We start from the raw sequence: 16,606 nt of genomic DNA, 5'->3' as shown, positions 1-16,606 counted from the left end.
GTAAAATGGTGTGAATATGTGCAACATGGCGCGAACATTATCGTCAGATTAATCCGAAGGTAACTTTCTATATATTTTGTCATCTTATTCCCTATATTATGCCGCTAATTCCGACGAAAATTAGTATTAGACTAGAAAAATATGACGGTGAGTATTTTCTGGCGAGATTTATACCGACACATTACTTCAGTTGGTAAATCCGTCGGTAAATCCATCGGTATCCGGCGACTTTCTTGTAGTGGTGATTGTTGTGCTCCGTTTAGCGCCGTGGTTGTTGTGCTCCGTTCAGTGTCATGGTCGCCGTTCAAAGTCTTCATTTCCTACTGAATTATGTTGTAGTGTTGATTATTATTATTATTATTGCTCGAGTTTTTTTTTTGGATTTTTCTTTGTTTATTTATCGATACATGACATTTTATTGTGTTGTGATTATGATTATCATTATTGCTTATGCTGATTGGGTGATTTTTATCTACACAAAGGTCATAGGCTATCGATGGTGTTGTTGCAAAAAATGAAATACTCATGGACTTACAATGATTTTATTTGTGTTTGTGTTATTAATTTAAGCAAAAGATTTTATATAAAATTGAACATTTGATGATTATGTTGTTTGTGGGATAATTATTTATTTGTGTTAAATTTTTAATTTGCATGCTCATTAGTTTATATAATAATAAAAAAGTCTATAGGGCTAGCAGTTTTATTAAAATCTGACCAGCACTTAACCAACAAAAAAAAAAGTAAGTAATCCTATACTATTAGATACAATCTCACACTATTAAAAATACTAATAATAGCTAATTGATGGCTATAAATACTAATAATAGCTTATTCTTTTTTAAAATTTTTAATTTCTAACCCTAAGTCCCAAATTTCCAAATTAAACAAAAAAAAACCCTAATTTCCCCTACCCCTAACCTAGCTCCTTCAGCCACACAAACCCTCCCCCTTCGACATAACACACACATTTCACAACAAACACACCCACGCAGAGATCAACGAGGGAAGAGAAGAGAAGAGCATCGTCAGCTTGTTGTCGCCGCGCCCAGCCCGTTCCACCGCCACCGAATTGTTGAGCCCAGAGGAGAGAGTTGCCGCTGTGGTGTCGATAAGAGAGAGCTCGCGCAGAGAGGGAGAACTTGTGAAGGAGGAGTTGCTGCCTAGAGTCACTGTCGTTCGTGCCTTGCCATCGCCGTTCTGCCTTCCATCAAGTTCGAACCGTCACTATTCGTGGAGCTTGCCGCTGTCGCTGTTCAAGCCGTTGCTGCCGCTGTCACACGCGACGCCACCGAAGTTTCCCTTACCGTCGTCGACGCCGATCTAAGCAGAGGAGAAGAGGAAGAATGATGGGAAAGGAAGGGAGTCATCCACGTCACCACCATCGAGCCACATTGACCGCCAGCGAATCTTCTGTTGCCGTCGTTTGCAGAAAGCAAGGGAGTCATCCGCGGCCGATGCTGCTGCCTCACCACCATTTCTTCCTGTCCCCTTTCCCCTATTCTGCTTCTACATTCTCAGGTCATTTACTGTATTTTTCTTTCAATTCTGTTAAGTTCATTTAATTCTATTAATTTTGCTTAGTTAGACTTAGTTAGATATGCATGTTGTAATGGATTCTAAGTTGTTAGGTAGGCTGAACATAGTTTGTAGAGGAATTAGGTCTAGAAAAATTTTGCTATTTTGAATTTGTTTGGAATAAATTTTTGTTAATTGTTTGTTGAATGATCATGAATGTTGTTTGAATTTTTGTGAATCTGTGATTGGATGATAATGATTTTCTTCTTTTCTAAATCGAATTGTGAAATGCTGCTGTTATGTGAATTTAGTTTGTGCAATGATGATGATGAATTTAGATTGTGCACTGATGAGCGGATAATTTATACGCTTTTTGACATTGTTTTTAGTATGTTTTTAGTATGATCTAGTTACTTTTAGGGATGTTTTCATTAGTTTTTATGTTAAATTCACATTTCTGGACTTTACTATGAGTTTGTGTGTTTTTCTGTGATTTCAGGCATTTTCTGGCTGAAATTGAGGGACTTGAGCAGAAATCAGATTCAGAGGTTGAAAAAGGACTGCTGATGCTGTTGGATTCTGACCTCCCTGCACTCAAAGTGGATTTTCTGGAGCTACAGAACTCGAAATGGCGCGCTTCCAATTGAGTTGGAAAGTAGACATCCAGGGCTTTCCAGCAATATATAATAGTCCATACTTTGGCCAAGAATAGACGACGTAAACTGGCGTTCAACGCCAGCCTTCTGCCCAAATCTGGCGTCCAGCGCCAGAAAAGGATCCAAAACCAGAGTTGAACGCCCAAACTGGCACAGAAACTGGCGTTCAACTCCACAAATGGCCTCTGCACGTGCTACACTTAAGCTCAGCCCAAACACACACCAAGTGGGCCCCGGAAGTGGATTTATGCATCAATTACTTACTCATGTAAACCCTAGTGACTAGTTTATTATAAATAGGACATCTTACTAGTCTTTTTGACCATCTTTGGATTACCTTATGATCTTAGATCACAATAGGGGGCTGGCCATCTCGGCCATGCCTGGACCTTCACTTATGTATTTTCAACGGTAGAGTTTCTACACTCCATAGATTAAGGTGTGGAGCTCTACTGTTCCTCAAAGATTAATGCAAAGTACTACTGTTTTCTATTCAATTCTTCTTATTTCTCTTCTAAGATATCCATTCGCACCCAAGAACGTGATGAAGGTGATGATTATGTGTGACGCTCATCACCATCTCCCCTATGAACACGTGCCTGACAAACACTTCCGTTCTACATGAAATAAGCTAGAATGAATATCTCTTAGATCTCTTAACCGGAATCTTCGTGGCGTAAGCTAGAATGATGGCGGCATTCAAGAGAATCCGGAAGGTCTAAACCTTGTCTGTGGTATTCCGAGTAGGATTCAATGATTGAATGACTGTGACGAGCTTCAAACTCGCGAGTGCTAGGCGTTAGTGACAGACGCAAAAGGAGGGTGAATCCTATTCCAGCATGATCGAGAACCGACAGATGAATAGCCGTGCCGTGACAGGGTGCGTGAGAATATTATTCACTGAGAGGAGGGGATGTAGCCACTGACAACGGTGATGCCCTTGCATAAAGCCAGCCATGGAAAGGGGTGAGACTGATTGGATGAAGATAGCAGGAAAGCAGAGGTTCAGAGGAACGAAAAGCATCTCCATTCGCTTATCTGAAATTTCTACCAATGATTTACATAAGTATCTCTATCCCTATTCTATTATTTAATTTTTGAAAACTCCATTATCACTTTATATCTGCCTGACTGAGATTTGCAAGGTGACTATAGCTTGCTTCATACCAACAATCTCCGTGGGATTCGACCCTTACTCACGTAAGGTATTACTTGGACGACCCAGTGCACTTGCTGGTTAGTTGTATCGAAGTTGTGACAATTATGAATTAAGATCAAAGCACCAAGCTTTGGAGCCATTACCAGGGATTGTTCGAGCCTGGACATCACAATTTCTTTGCACCAAGTTTTTGGCGCCGTTGCCGGGGATTGTTTGAGTTTGGACAACTGACGGTTCATCTTGTTGCTCAGATTAGGTAATTTTCTTTTTTTTTCTTTTCAAAAAATTTTCAAAAATATTTTCAAAATTTTCTCATCTGTTTTCGAAAAAAAAATAAAAAAAAATGTTTTCAAAAAATTTATTCAAAATTTTTAAGAATGAATTCTAGTGTTTCATGAAGGATGTGAAGCCTGACTGGCTGTAAACCATGTCTAAATTCTTTTGGACTGAGGCTTCCAAACCATCAGAGGCAAGTTACATGCTTGATAAATGATGAGCAGCAATTTGTTATCAAGATCAATATACTCTGGTGTTAAATGCTGAAGCTTGGCTGGCCATTGGCCATGTCTAGTGTTTTGGACTGGAGCTTTCTTTGAAAGCTTGGCTGGCTAGTGAGCCATGTCTAATTCCTGGACTGAAGCTTTAGACTAAGAATGCAAGATTCCTGGAATTCATATTAAAAATTTTGGAATCCTTATTTTTCTTTTTCAAGACTATTTTCGAAAAATATAAAATAAAAATCCAAAAAAATTAGAAAATCATAAAAATCAAAAATATTTTTCTGTTTCTTGTTTGAGTCTTGAGTCATATCATAAGTTTGGTGTCACTTGCATATGCATCTAGCATTTTTCGAAAATATCATGCATTCATAGTGTTCTTCATGATCTTCAAGTTGTTCTTGGTAAGTCTTCTTGTTTGATCTTGATGATTTTTTGTTTTGTGTCTTTTCATGTTTATCATATGCATTCTTGAATTCTTAGTGCGTAAGCATTAAAGAATTCTAAGTTTGGTGTCTTGCATGTTTTCTTTGCATTAAAAATTTTTTAAAATTATGTTCTTGATGTTCATCTTGACATTCATAGTGTTCTTGGTGTTCATCTTGACATTCATATCATTCATGCATGCATTCATTGTTTTGATCTAAAAATTTCATGCATTGCATAATTTTCGTGTTTTCATAAAAATTAAAAAAAAATCAAAAAAATATCTTTCCTTTTTTCTCTCATCAAATTTGAAAATTTGAGTTGACTTTTTCAAAAATTTTTTAAAATCAAGTTGTTTCTTATGAGTCAAATCAAATTTTCAATTTGAAAATCTTATCTTTTTCAAAATCTTTTTCAAAAATCAAATCTTTTTCAAAATTCTTGGTTATTTTCGAAAATTTTAAAAATATTTTTCAAAAATCTTTTTCTTATTTTATATCATAATTTTCGAAAATAACATAATCAATTAATGTTTTGATTCAAAAATTTGAAGTTTGTTACTTACTTGTTAAGAAAGATTCAAACTTTGAATTCTGGAATCATATCTTGTGATTTCTTGTGAATCAAGTCATTAATTTTGATTTTAAAAATCAAATCTTTTTCAAAACTAATTTCTATCATATCTTTTCAAAAATATCTTCTTATCTTATCTTTTTCAAAAATATCTTTTCAAAATATCTTTCCTAACCTCCTAACTACTTATCTTTTCAAAATTGGTTTTCTAAATTTGTTTCAACTAACTAACTAACTTTTTGTTTGTTTCTTAACTTTTTCAAAACCACCTAACTAACTCTCTCTCTCAATTTTCGAAAATATCTTCTCCCTTTTTCAAAAATTTCTTTTTTATTAACTAATTAATCTTATTTTTATTTTTAAATTTTAAAATTTTTCGAAAATTACTAATATTTTTTCAAAAACCATTTTTCAAAAATCACTAACTCTTTTTCAAAATAATTTTCGAAAATTATCCCTCCCCCATCTCATTCTATTTATTCATTCATATCCTAACATCTCATCTCACATTTCTTCCATCCGTACAGTTGTGTTTCTTCCTTTACATCACAGTCTTTGTCTCCCCCTCTTTTCTTCCACCACAAAGGGATCCCTATACTGTGGTATAAAGGATCTTCATTATTATTATTATTTTTCTGTACCTTCTTCTTTGTCATATGAGCAGGAGCAATGACAAGAACATTCTTGTGGAAGCAGATCCAGAACCTGAAAGGACTCTGAAGAGAAAATTAAGAGAAGCTAAAATACAACAATCTAGAGATAACCTTTCAGAAATTTTCGAACAGGCAGAGGAGATGGCAGCCGAAAATAATGATAATGTAAGGAAGATGCTTGGTGACTTTACTGCACCTAATTCCAATTTACATGGAAGAAGCATCTCCATTCCTGCCATTGGAGCAAACAACTTTGAGTTGAAACCTCAATTAGTTTCTCTGATGCAGCAGAACTGCAAGTTTCATGGACTTCCATCTGAAGATCCTTTTCAGTTCTTGACTGAATTCTTGCAAATATGTGATACTGTTAAGACTAATGGAGTAGATCCTGAAGTCTACAGGCTCATGCTTTTCCCTTTTGCTGTAAGAGACAGAGCTAGATTATGGTTGGATTCTCAACCTAAAGACAGCCTGAACTCTTGGGATAAGCTGGTCACGACTTTCTTAGCCAAGTACTTTCCTCCTCAAAAGTTGAGCAAGCTTAGAGCTGATGTTCAAACCTTCAGACAGAAAGAAGGTGAATATCTCTATGAAGCTTGGGAAAGATACAAACAGTTGACCAAAAAGTGTCCTTCTGACATGCTTTCAGAATGGACCATCCTGGATATATTCTATGATGGTTTATCTGAGCTATCAAAGATGTCACTGGACACCTCTGCAGGTGGATCCATTCACCTAAAGAAAACGCCTGCAGAAGCTCAAGAACTCATTGACATGGTTGCTAATAACCAGTTCATGTACACTTCTGAAAGGAATCCTGTGAGTAATGGGACGCCTATGAAGAAGGGAGTTCTTGAAGTTGATACTCTGAATGCCATATTGGCTCAGAATAAAATATTGACTCAGCAAGTCAATATGATCTCTCAGAGTCTGCATGGAATGCAAGCTGCATCCAACAGTACTCAAGAGGCTTCTCATGAAGAAGAAGCTTATGATCCTGAGAACCCTGCAATAGCAGAGGTAAATTATTTAGGTGAACCTTATGGAAACACCTATAACTCAACATGGAGAAATCATCCAAATTTCTCATGGAAGGATCAAAATCCCCAACAAGGCTTTAATAATGGTGGAAGAAACAGGTTTAGCAATAGCAAGCCTTTCCCATCATCAACTCAGCAACAGACAGAGAACTCTGAACAAAATGCTTCTAATTTAGCAAATCTAGTCTCTGATCTATCTAAGGCCACTGTAAGTTTCATGAATGAAACAAGGTCTTCCATTAGAAATTTGGAAGCACAAGTGGGCCAGCTGAGTAAAAGGATCACTGAAATCCCTCCTAGTACTCTCCCAAGCAATACAGAAGAGAATCCAAAAGGAGAGTGCAAGGCCATTGACATAAGCGCCATGGCCGAACCTGTGAGGAGAGGAGAGGACGTGAATCCCAAGGAGGAAGACCTCCTGGGACGTCCAGTGATCAATAAGGAGCTTTCCTCTGAGGAACCAAAGGACTCTGAGGCTCATCTAGAGACCATAGAGATTCCATTGAACCTCCTTATACCCTTCATGAGCTCTGATGAGTATTCCTCTTCTGAAGAGAATGAGGATGTTACTGAAGAGCAAACTGCCAAAGTTTCTTGGTGCAATCATGAAGCTAAATGCCAAATTATTTGGCATTGATGCTTGGGAAGTTGAACCTCCCTTGTTCATCAATGAACTAAGTGATCTGGATCAACTGACATTGCCTCAGAAGAGACAGGATCCTGGAAAGTTCATAATACCCTGTACCATAGGCACCATGATCTTTAAAGCTCTGTGTGACCTTGGTTCAGGAATAAACCTCATGCCCCTCTCTGTAATAGAGAAACTGGAAATCTATGGGGTGCAAGCTGCTAAAATCTCATTAGAGATGGCAGACAGCTCAAGAAAATAGGCTTATGGACAAGTAGAGGACGTGTTAGTAAAGGTTGAAGGCCTTTACATCCCTGCTGATTTCATAGTCCTGGATACTGGAAAGGAAGAGGATGAATCCATCATCCTAGGAAGACCTTTCCTGGCCACAGCAAGAGCTGTGATTGATGTTGACAGAGGTGAAATAGTCCTTCAATGGAATGAGGACTCCCTTGTGTTTAAAACTCAAGGAGCTCCCTCTGCAACCATGGAGAGGAAGCAGCAAAAGCTTCTCTCCAAGCAGAGTCAACCAGAGCCCCCACAGTCAAACTCTAAGTTTGGTGTTGGGAGGCCACAACCAAACTCCAAGTTTGGTGTTGAACTCCCATATCCAAACTCTAAGTTTGGTGTTGGAGAGTCTCAACAAAGCTCTGCACATCTGTGAGGCTCCATGAGAGCCCACTGTCAAGCTATTGACATTAAAGAAGCGCTTGTTGGGAGGCAACCCAATGTTTATCTAATTCTTATTTTTATTGTTTTTCATGTTTTCTTAGGTTCATGATCATGTGGAGTCACAAAATAAATATAAAAATTGAAAACGGAATCAAAAACAGCAGAAGAAAAATCACACCCTGGAGGAGCATCTGCCTGGCGTTCAAACGCCAGAACAGAGCATAGTTCTGGCACTGAATGCCCAGAATGGGAGTATCCTGGTGCTGAACGCCCAGAACAAGCATGGTTCTGGCGTTCAACGCCAGAAATGGCAGCAAATGGGCATTGAACGCCCAAAATGGGCACCAACCTGGCGCTGAACGCCCAGAGTTGTGTGCAAGGGCATTTTGCATGCCTAAATTGGTGCAGGGATGTAAATGCCTTGACACCTCAAGATCTGTGGACCTCACAGGATCACCTCAGAATCTGTGGACCCCACAGGATCACCACCTACCTCATCATCTCTCTTCCCATTCATGATCATCCCTTCTGTTTTCCATTTACCACTCACATCCATACAACCACTACCTTCAAAATTCAACATCTCTCTCCCACCCAATCCCACCCATATGGCCGAATACACATCTCCCTCCATCTCCTCCATATCTTCTTCTTATTCTTCTATTCTTTCTTCTTTTGCTCGAGGGCGAGCAACATTCTAAGTTTGGTGTGGTAAAAGCATAGCTTTTTTGTTCTTTTTCCATAACCATTGATGGCACCTAAGGCCAGAGAAACCTCTAGAAAGAGGAAAGGGAAGACAAAAGCTTCCATCAAGGGTCTATAGCTCAGTGGTAGAATATTTGACTGCAAATCAAGAGATCCCTGAGATACCTCAGGGGATACATTTTCTTCCACACAATTATTGGAAGCAACTAAGGGTGGAACATCAAGAGCACTCCATCATCCTTCATGAAATCAGAGAAGATCTAAAAGCAATGAAGGAGGAGCAACAAAGACAAGGAAGAGACATAGAAGAGCTCAAGGACATCATTGGTTCCTCAAGAAGGAAACGCCACCATTACTAAGGTGGATTCATTCCTTGTTCTTATTTCTTCTGTTTTTCGTTTTCTATGTTATGTGCTTATCTGTGTTTGTGTCTTCATTACATGATTATTAGTAGTTAGTAACTTTGTCTTAAAGTTATGAATGTCCTATGAATCCATCACCTCTCTTAAATGAAAAATGTTTTAATTCAAAAGAACAAGAAGTACATGAGTTTCGAATTTATCCTTGAACTTAGCTTAATTATATTGATGTGGTGACAATGCTTCTTGTTTTCTGAATGAATGCTTGAACAGTGCATATGTCTTTTGAAGTTGTTGTTTAAGAATGTTAAATATGTTGGCTCTTGAAAGAATGATGACTAGGAGACATGTTATTTGATAATCTGAAAAATCATAAAAATGATTCTTGAAGCAAGAAAAAGCAGCAAAGAACAAAGCTTGCAGAAAAAAAAAAAAGGGAAAAAAAATATAGGCGAAAAAAAATAGAAAGAAAAAGAAAAAGCAAGCAGAAAAAGCCAATAACCCTTAAAAACCAAAAGGCAAGGGCAAATAAAAAGGATCCCAAGGCTTTGAGCATCAGTGGATAGGAGGGCCTAAAGGAATAAAATCCTGGTCTAAGCGGCTAAACCAAGCTGTCCCTAACCATGTGCTTGTGGCGTGTAGGTGTCAAGTGAAAACTTGAGACTGAGCGGTTAAAGTCAAGGTCCAAAGCAAAAAAAAAAGAGTGTGCTTAAGAACCCTGGACACCTCTAATTGGGGACTTTAGCAAAGCTGAGTCACAATCTGAAAAGGTTCACCCAATTATGTGTCTGTGGCATTTATGTATCCGGTGGTAATACTGGAAAACAAAGTGCTTAGGGCCACGGCCAAGACTCATAAAGAAGCTGTGTTCAAGAATCATCATACTGAACTAGGAGAGTCAATAACACTATTTGAAATCTGAAGTTCCTATAGATGCCAATCATTCTGAACCTCAATGGATAAAGTGAGATGCCAAAACTATTCAAGAGGCAAAAGGCTATAAGTCCCGCTCATATGATTGAAGCTCTGTTTCATTGATAGTTTGGAATTTGTAGTATATTCTCTTCTTTTTATCCTATTTGATTTTCAGTTGCTTGGGGACAAGCAACAATTTAAGTTTGGTGTTGTGATGAGCGGATAATTTATACGCTTTTTGACATTGTTTTTAGTATGTTTTTAGTAGGATCTAGTTACTTTTAGGGATGTTTTCATTAGTTTTTATGTTAAATTCACATTTCTGGACTTTACTATGAGTTTGTGTGTTTTTCTGTGATTTCAGGCATTTTCTGGCTGAAATTGAGGGACTTGAGCAGAAATCAGATTCAGAGGTTGAAAAAGGACTGCTGATGCTGTTGGATTCTGACCTCCCTGCACTCAAAGTGGATTTTCTGGAGCTACAGAACTCGAAATGGCGCGCTTCCAATTGAGTTGGAAAGTAGACATCCAGGGCTTTCCAGCAATATATAATAGTCCATACTTTGGCCAAGAATAGACGACGTAAACTGGCGTTCAACGCCAGCCTTCTGCCCAAATCTGGCGTCCAGCGCCAGAAAAGGATCCAAAACCAGAGTTGAACGCCCAAACTGGCACAGAAACTGGCGTTCAACTCCACAAATGGCCTCTGCACGTGCTACACTTAAGCTCAGCCCAAACACACACCAAGTGGGCCCCGGAAGTGGATTTATGCATCAATTACTTACTCATGTAAACCCTAGTGACTAGTTTATTATAAATAGGACATCTTACTAGTCTTTTTGACCATCTTTGGATTACCTTATGATCTTAGATCACAATAGGGGGCTGGCCATCTCGGCCATGCCTGGAGCTTCACTTATGTATTTTCAACGGTAGAGTTTCTACACTCCATAGATTAAGGTGTGGAGCTCTACTGTTCCTCAAAGATTAATGCAAAGTACTACTGTTTTCTATTCAATTCTTCTTATTTCTCTTCTAAGATATCCATTCGCACCCAAGAACGTGATGAAGGTGATGATTATGTGTGACGCTCATCACCATCTCCCCTATGAACACGTGCCTGACAAACACTTCCGTTCTACATGAAATAAGCTAGAATGAATATCTCTTAGATCTCTTAACCGGAATCTTCGTGGCGTAAGCTAGAATGATGGCGGCATTCAAGAGAATCCGGAAGGTCTAAACCTTGTCTGTGGTATTCCGAGTAGGATTCAATGATTGAATGACTGTGACGAGCTTCAAACTCGCGAGTGCTAGGCGTTAGTGACAGACGCAAAAGGAGGGTGAATCCTATTCCAGCATGATCGAGAACCGACAGATGAATAGCCGTGCCGTGACAGGGTGCGTGAGAATATTATTCACTGAGAGGAGGGGATGTAGCCACTGACAACGGTGATGCCCTTGCATAAAGCCAGCCATGGAAAGGGGTGAGACTGATTGGATGAAGATAGCAGGAAAGCAGAGGTTCAGAGGAACGAAAAGCATCTCCATTCGCTTATCTGAAATTTCTACCAATGATTTACATAAGTATCTCTATCCCTATTCTATTATTTAATTTTTGAAAACTCCATTATCACTTTATATCTGCCTGACTGAGATTTGCAAGGTGACCATAGCTTGCTTCATACCAACAATCTCCGTGGGATTCGACCCTTACTCACGTAAGGTATTACTTGGACGACCCAGTGCACTTGCTGGTTAGTTGTATCGAAGTTGTGACAATTATGAATTAAGATCAAAGCACCAAGCTTTGGAGCCATTACCAGGGATTGTTCGAGCCTGGACATCACAATTTCTTTGCACCATGCACTCAAGTTGTTTGTTGCTTATTTCATATGGATGAATATGTGAATTTTGTTTAATTGTTATTGTATTCATATGGATATTGATTTGATTGAGTAAATTTGAGAAATATGCTAAATTGCTGCTGAAATGTTGCTAGAATTTGTTTAAATCTGTTTCACTATTAGTTTTTCATTTAAGTTAAATCTCCTCATCTTTCTATGAAATTCAATTACACTGAAATTGAGAATTGAGACTTGTGAGTGCTTTGATTAGACATGACTGGTAAACAAATTATGCAAAACTGTTGTGTTAAGGAAAAGGGAGAAAAACTCCATCAATAGAGACAATACAGGCTTGCTTTCATTTCAGCTAGAAGCTTAGAGTATTGCTGTTTACACAACTAATTGTGATGTAATTTAACACATGCATTATGCTTTTATTTTCAGTTTTTTTCGCTATATCACCCTGATCATCATATCGGTCCTCTGGTTTTCAAACCACACCATGATTCTCTAAGCCACTTTTTTCTCTTGTTCGTATGTATTTATTTACATATTTCTTTCTTCTTTTTGTATAATTAATGATCCTTATTTTGTGTTATTCAGTGCATGGTGAACCCTTTTTGGGAGTTCTCAGAGTATGCTACAATATTGCACTAAATAGGTATTACTCATTTATATGTTGTCTATGATTCTTATAGTTAATTAGTTATTAATCTATAGTACTCAAATTCATTCTTTGCTTTTGTAGCAAGAGTCCTATAAATCAAGCAACATCAAAGGCTATGCTGACACAGATGATCAGCATCATCTTTAGGAGAATGAAAACCAATCCGATGGGGCTTATTTTTATTCTTTATTATTAATTGTATGAATTTATCAAGGACTAAAAATATGACTTTTTTCCTGTTATGAATTTTTTAATTTGTTATTTTGTTAATTGTTACTTTCTTTTTGTGACTATATATAATCTTTTTGTCTATCACTTGTTTGGCAGAATATTTCAACTCAAACAGATGGTGAAGAGTAAGAAATTGTAAGTACTCATTCTAGCCCAGGACCATCTAGTCATGGAACTAATGGAAGAATTGTATCAATTTATGTTTATTACTCTATATATACACCCATATGCAGAAAGGTATTAACTATTAATTTATCATGCAACTGACTTTGGAGTGATTTATTAAGTAGTAATATAGAGCATGTTGTCATTTTAATGCTGGACAAAATGAGTTACTAGAAGTCATAGGGTTGAGAAAGGACATGGTAAGAATTTTAGAGTTTGTATTCATTGTTGAATAATATGTGTATAGTTTTTTGTTTTTCCTGTGCATTTTTAAAGGTAAAACAAATCTTGTTTCTTAAGCTAGTGTTTTTTAGTTGGTGGTCTTTTCAGGTGTGTGGCACTTATTAGAATCTTCTTTATGAGAAAGGAGATATATGAACATAATGGAGTTTGTAATTTGTAGTTTATATTTTGGAGATTTATAATTTCTTATTTTTCTTGTCCTATGTATCTATCTAGTTTATTAGGGTTCTCAATGTGTCTTGTTAGTTTGTACTTTAAAGTTTATATGTTGAAGATTTATAAAACAATCTTAGTTAAATGAAAGATATTTGAACTATCTATGTTATTATATATTATATAAATGTTGACTTGTTGAGTAAATTAGTTAATATATTAATTAATTAAAAAACTAATATAATTTGGCAAATTATGTGTGTAATTTGTATTTAAAAAAATTATTACAAAATAAATAGTGTTTTGTAACTAAAGAAAAAAATGTTACAAAATCAAGTTACATTTTGTAACAAAATTTTATGATAAGAAAAAATATATTGTCACAAAAAATATTTTAAATATCAAAATTTGTTATCACTTTTGTAACAACTTTTGATTTTTTGTATCAGAAAAATTTGTTATAAAATATTACTTTGAATTGTAACAGTTTCATTTTTGTTACAAAATTTTTTTGTAACAGGGCATACTGTAATGGCCTTTTTTTTGTTACAAAATCTTTTTGTTTCAAAATTTCGATTTTTTGTAACAATTCTTTTTGTTATAAATATTATTTTTTCTTGTAGTGCCCTTAGCACTCCTCTATAATAATATTGCATCTTTTTGTTAATCTGTGAGTAGGGTCAGATATCCACGAATTGAAAATGAATGTGATTAGGATTGACAAGTTCTCAACTAGCTTGTAAATAGAATAAGATTGAATTTTAATAAAAAAATTAATCTGCAAATAGAATTAAGATTAATTTAAACTCTATCCCATTCTATACATTATCACTCCTACTCACAATTATTTTATTTTTTAAAATGAGTATAAAGGACAAATATTTTTTATTTGTATCTATGTCTTTTCTCTAATGATAGTTTCATATTATACTTACAGTAAGCGAAAGAAATATTACTTTTAAAATAGTTTAGCTTGTTGAGAACACAGTAATTTTAAATATTAGTGTCAAAATTAAATACACGTTTTCTTAAAATACATTTTTAAAGTAAGCACTTCACGCTTTTAAACTTTTTCGCATATAAAACAAGGATGTTTGCTTTTAAAGTATATTATCACTTTAAAATTAAAAAAAAAAAAAGATTGTGGAGAGAAAATGATGAGAGAGGGAGAGAGAGGGAGAGGGAGAGGGAGAGGGGGAGGGGTGGGAAATACTGAGAGGGGTAGAAGTAGGTTTTTTCATAGAGATCCTAGGATTTGGAATAGAGAAGAGTACTATCGTCTGGAAACCGAATCGTTCACTATTTTCGTTGATCATCTTCCAGAAGATATTTCCAAGAAGGAGTTGCATCATCTGTTCAGTTGGACTGGGCGGATAAATGATATCTACCTGTCACGAAAACAAAAACATGGCACCCTGTACATTTTCGCGTTCATCCGATATACAACGAAGGGAGGAGCTACGAAGGCTATCGCGGAAATGAATGGGATGAGGTTACGAGGTAAGTTTATCACAGTAGGAGAAGCTAGATATCGACGCACAAAGGACGTGAAAATTACGACGGGACATCAAGAGAATAACCACGCACAGAATTCAATCAAGGCTCAACCCTTACATGAAGCGCGACAAAAGGATGAGAGGAGCAATGTGAAGGAGATGAAGAAGAAGGAAGCACCAGGGGAACTGCTTGGCAATAGGTGGACAAAGACGTTGGAAGTGCCAGTGGCAAAAGAAAACCTGGTTTGGCTACAGAGGAGTCTAGTAGGCGGAACGACAAAGACAATTGACATTAACTCTTTGAAGGCCATGATCAGGAAGAATATACCCCAGATGGTGGAAGTCAGAGAACTAGGAGCACACAAAGCACTCCTGACGTTTGACAGTATTCTTAGTGCTGAAGAGGCATACACGTTCGATCTAAACAACCTCCTCAAGTTTTTTCATAGGGTATGGAGATGGGATGAGGAGGAGCGAAGCGACACTCGAAGGATATGGTTAGAGTGTTTTGGTATTCCCTTGCATACATGGTCACCAGATACATTCAAATTGATAGGAAGCCAATGGGGAGAAGTTGTTGGATATGACCAAGCCACGGAATCTTGCCTCTCCTTCAGCGTGGCGCGGATACAAATTGACACTTGTTGTATGGACAGAATCAACGAATGGATCCACATCACAGTTGGGACTAGTGGGTTTGACGTCCTAGTTAAAGAGGTTGGTCACGAGAGCTTTGGAAGAGAGCTTCAGATTGAGGAAACAATTAAATCTAATTTTCCAGAAATATGCGAGTGCTCCGGTGCACGCGGTGGTTTGGTTATCGATGATCCGGCGGTTGAATTGGTGATGGCGACTCCAAGGGAGGAAGATTATGGGAAGGACAATTTGGTAATTCAAGAAGACATATTGAATGAATGGAATAATGGCAAATCAATTCTTTTTCAAATTCAAAGCGTAACGGAAGACATTGCTGCAAATGGAATCGCTAAATTAAAGGAATATACTGATTTGGTTAGTGATTCATGTTCAGAACAAACGGTTAGTTGGGAATATGTTAATGGGCTGAAGGAAGGCTGTTTTTGTACAAAAAAGGGAGTCCAAGCATGGGATGATGGTTGGGCCAAAATCAATAACAGATGTAGCAGATTGGAGGGACTAAATGTGGGCTGCCCCACCGTTAGCCCAAAGCAAACTGAACATAGCACATGCAGCCCATCAAATGATCATGAGCGGACTGCTGGGAAGCATGTTACAAGTCAGGCGGACCAAGAAGGGCTCCATCCGGGTCGACGGTATCCAGCAGGGAAGGAGAGCGCCGTGGCTGATGACTTGACGGTTTTGGAGGCGCTGAACGTTGGCCGGTCCGGAGCGGCAGTACCACGACGAGACAGAGACCGCCTGGATGATTACCGTGACTCCACCGGGAGAGCTGAGGGGGATGGTGTGCTCGGGACAACCTGCGTTGCGGGCATCCATGGTCCACCGAGAAGCCCGTCAAGACGTCATGGGAGTCCGGGACAGGAACTGAAGGGAGATGCTCCGTTCGGTGCAGGCGGGACTGGCAGAAACGCCGAGAAGGCTGGCTCGATGTTCGATGGGGCCAATGCAATGGATGAAGAGAGAAGCCTGGCTCTTGAAATAGTGGATGAGGGCAGTAGTGCAACTGGAATCGTGGAAACAAACGAAGGGCAACAAATATCCAAAATTGAAGAACAATTGGTTGAGAATAAGAAGGCGTGGGATTTAGCTGTTGAATCTGGAGCAGTACAGTACGACGAAGAAGACGACTTAATGAGGATATTACAAGAGCAAAATGAAGCGATAGCTGAGAAGAGGAGGCAAGCAAAACTGAAAGAGAAGGTGCGAAGAAGCAGACCGAAAAAGTTCAAACAGGTGTGTAACAATGTTTTAAAATGATTTTTAGCTCTTGGAATGTTAGGGGGTTGAGGGGGGTTGGAAAATTGAGTATGATAAAAGAGCTAAAAAAAAAGCAAAAATTAAAT

General features: G+C 37.8%; 1 non-coding gene across 1 annotated transcript; it reads right to left on the bottom strand.

The window, feature by feature from the left end:
- Window positions 1–6,019: 6,019 nt before the first annotated feature.
- On the bottom strand, window positions 6,020–6,127 carry LOC148562825 (small nucleolar RNA R71). The gene has a single exon (XR_015888149.1). It is a non-coding gene; the product is annotated as a small nucleolar RNA R71 (small nucleolar RNA).
- Between the last annotated feature and the right edge of the window lie 10,479 nt (window positions 6,128–16,606).

The sequence above is a fragment of the Arachis ipaensis genome, chromosome B6 (assembly GCF_059453495.1).
Source record: "Arachis ipaensis isolate K30076 ecotype BB chromosome B6, ASM5945349v1, whole genome shotgun sequence".
Taxonomy (NCBI): Eukaryota; Viridiplantae; Streptophyta; class Magnoliopsida; order Fabales; family Fabaceae; genus Arachis; species Arachis ipaensis.
Note: the sequence above shows the minus strand (reverse complement) of the source record. Positions and strands in the feature narration are given on the sequence as shown.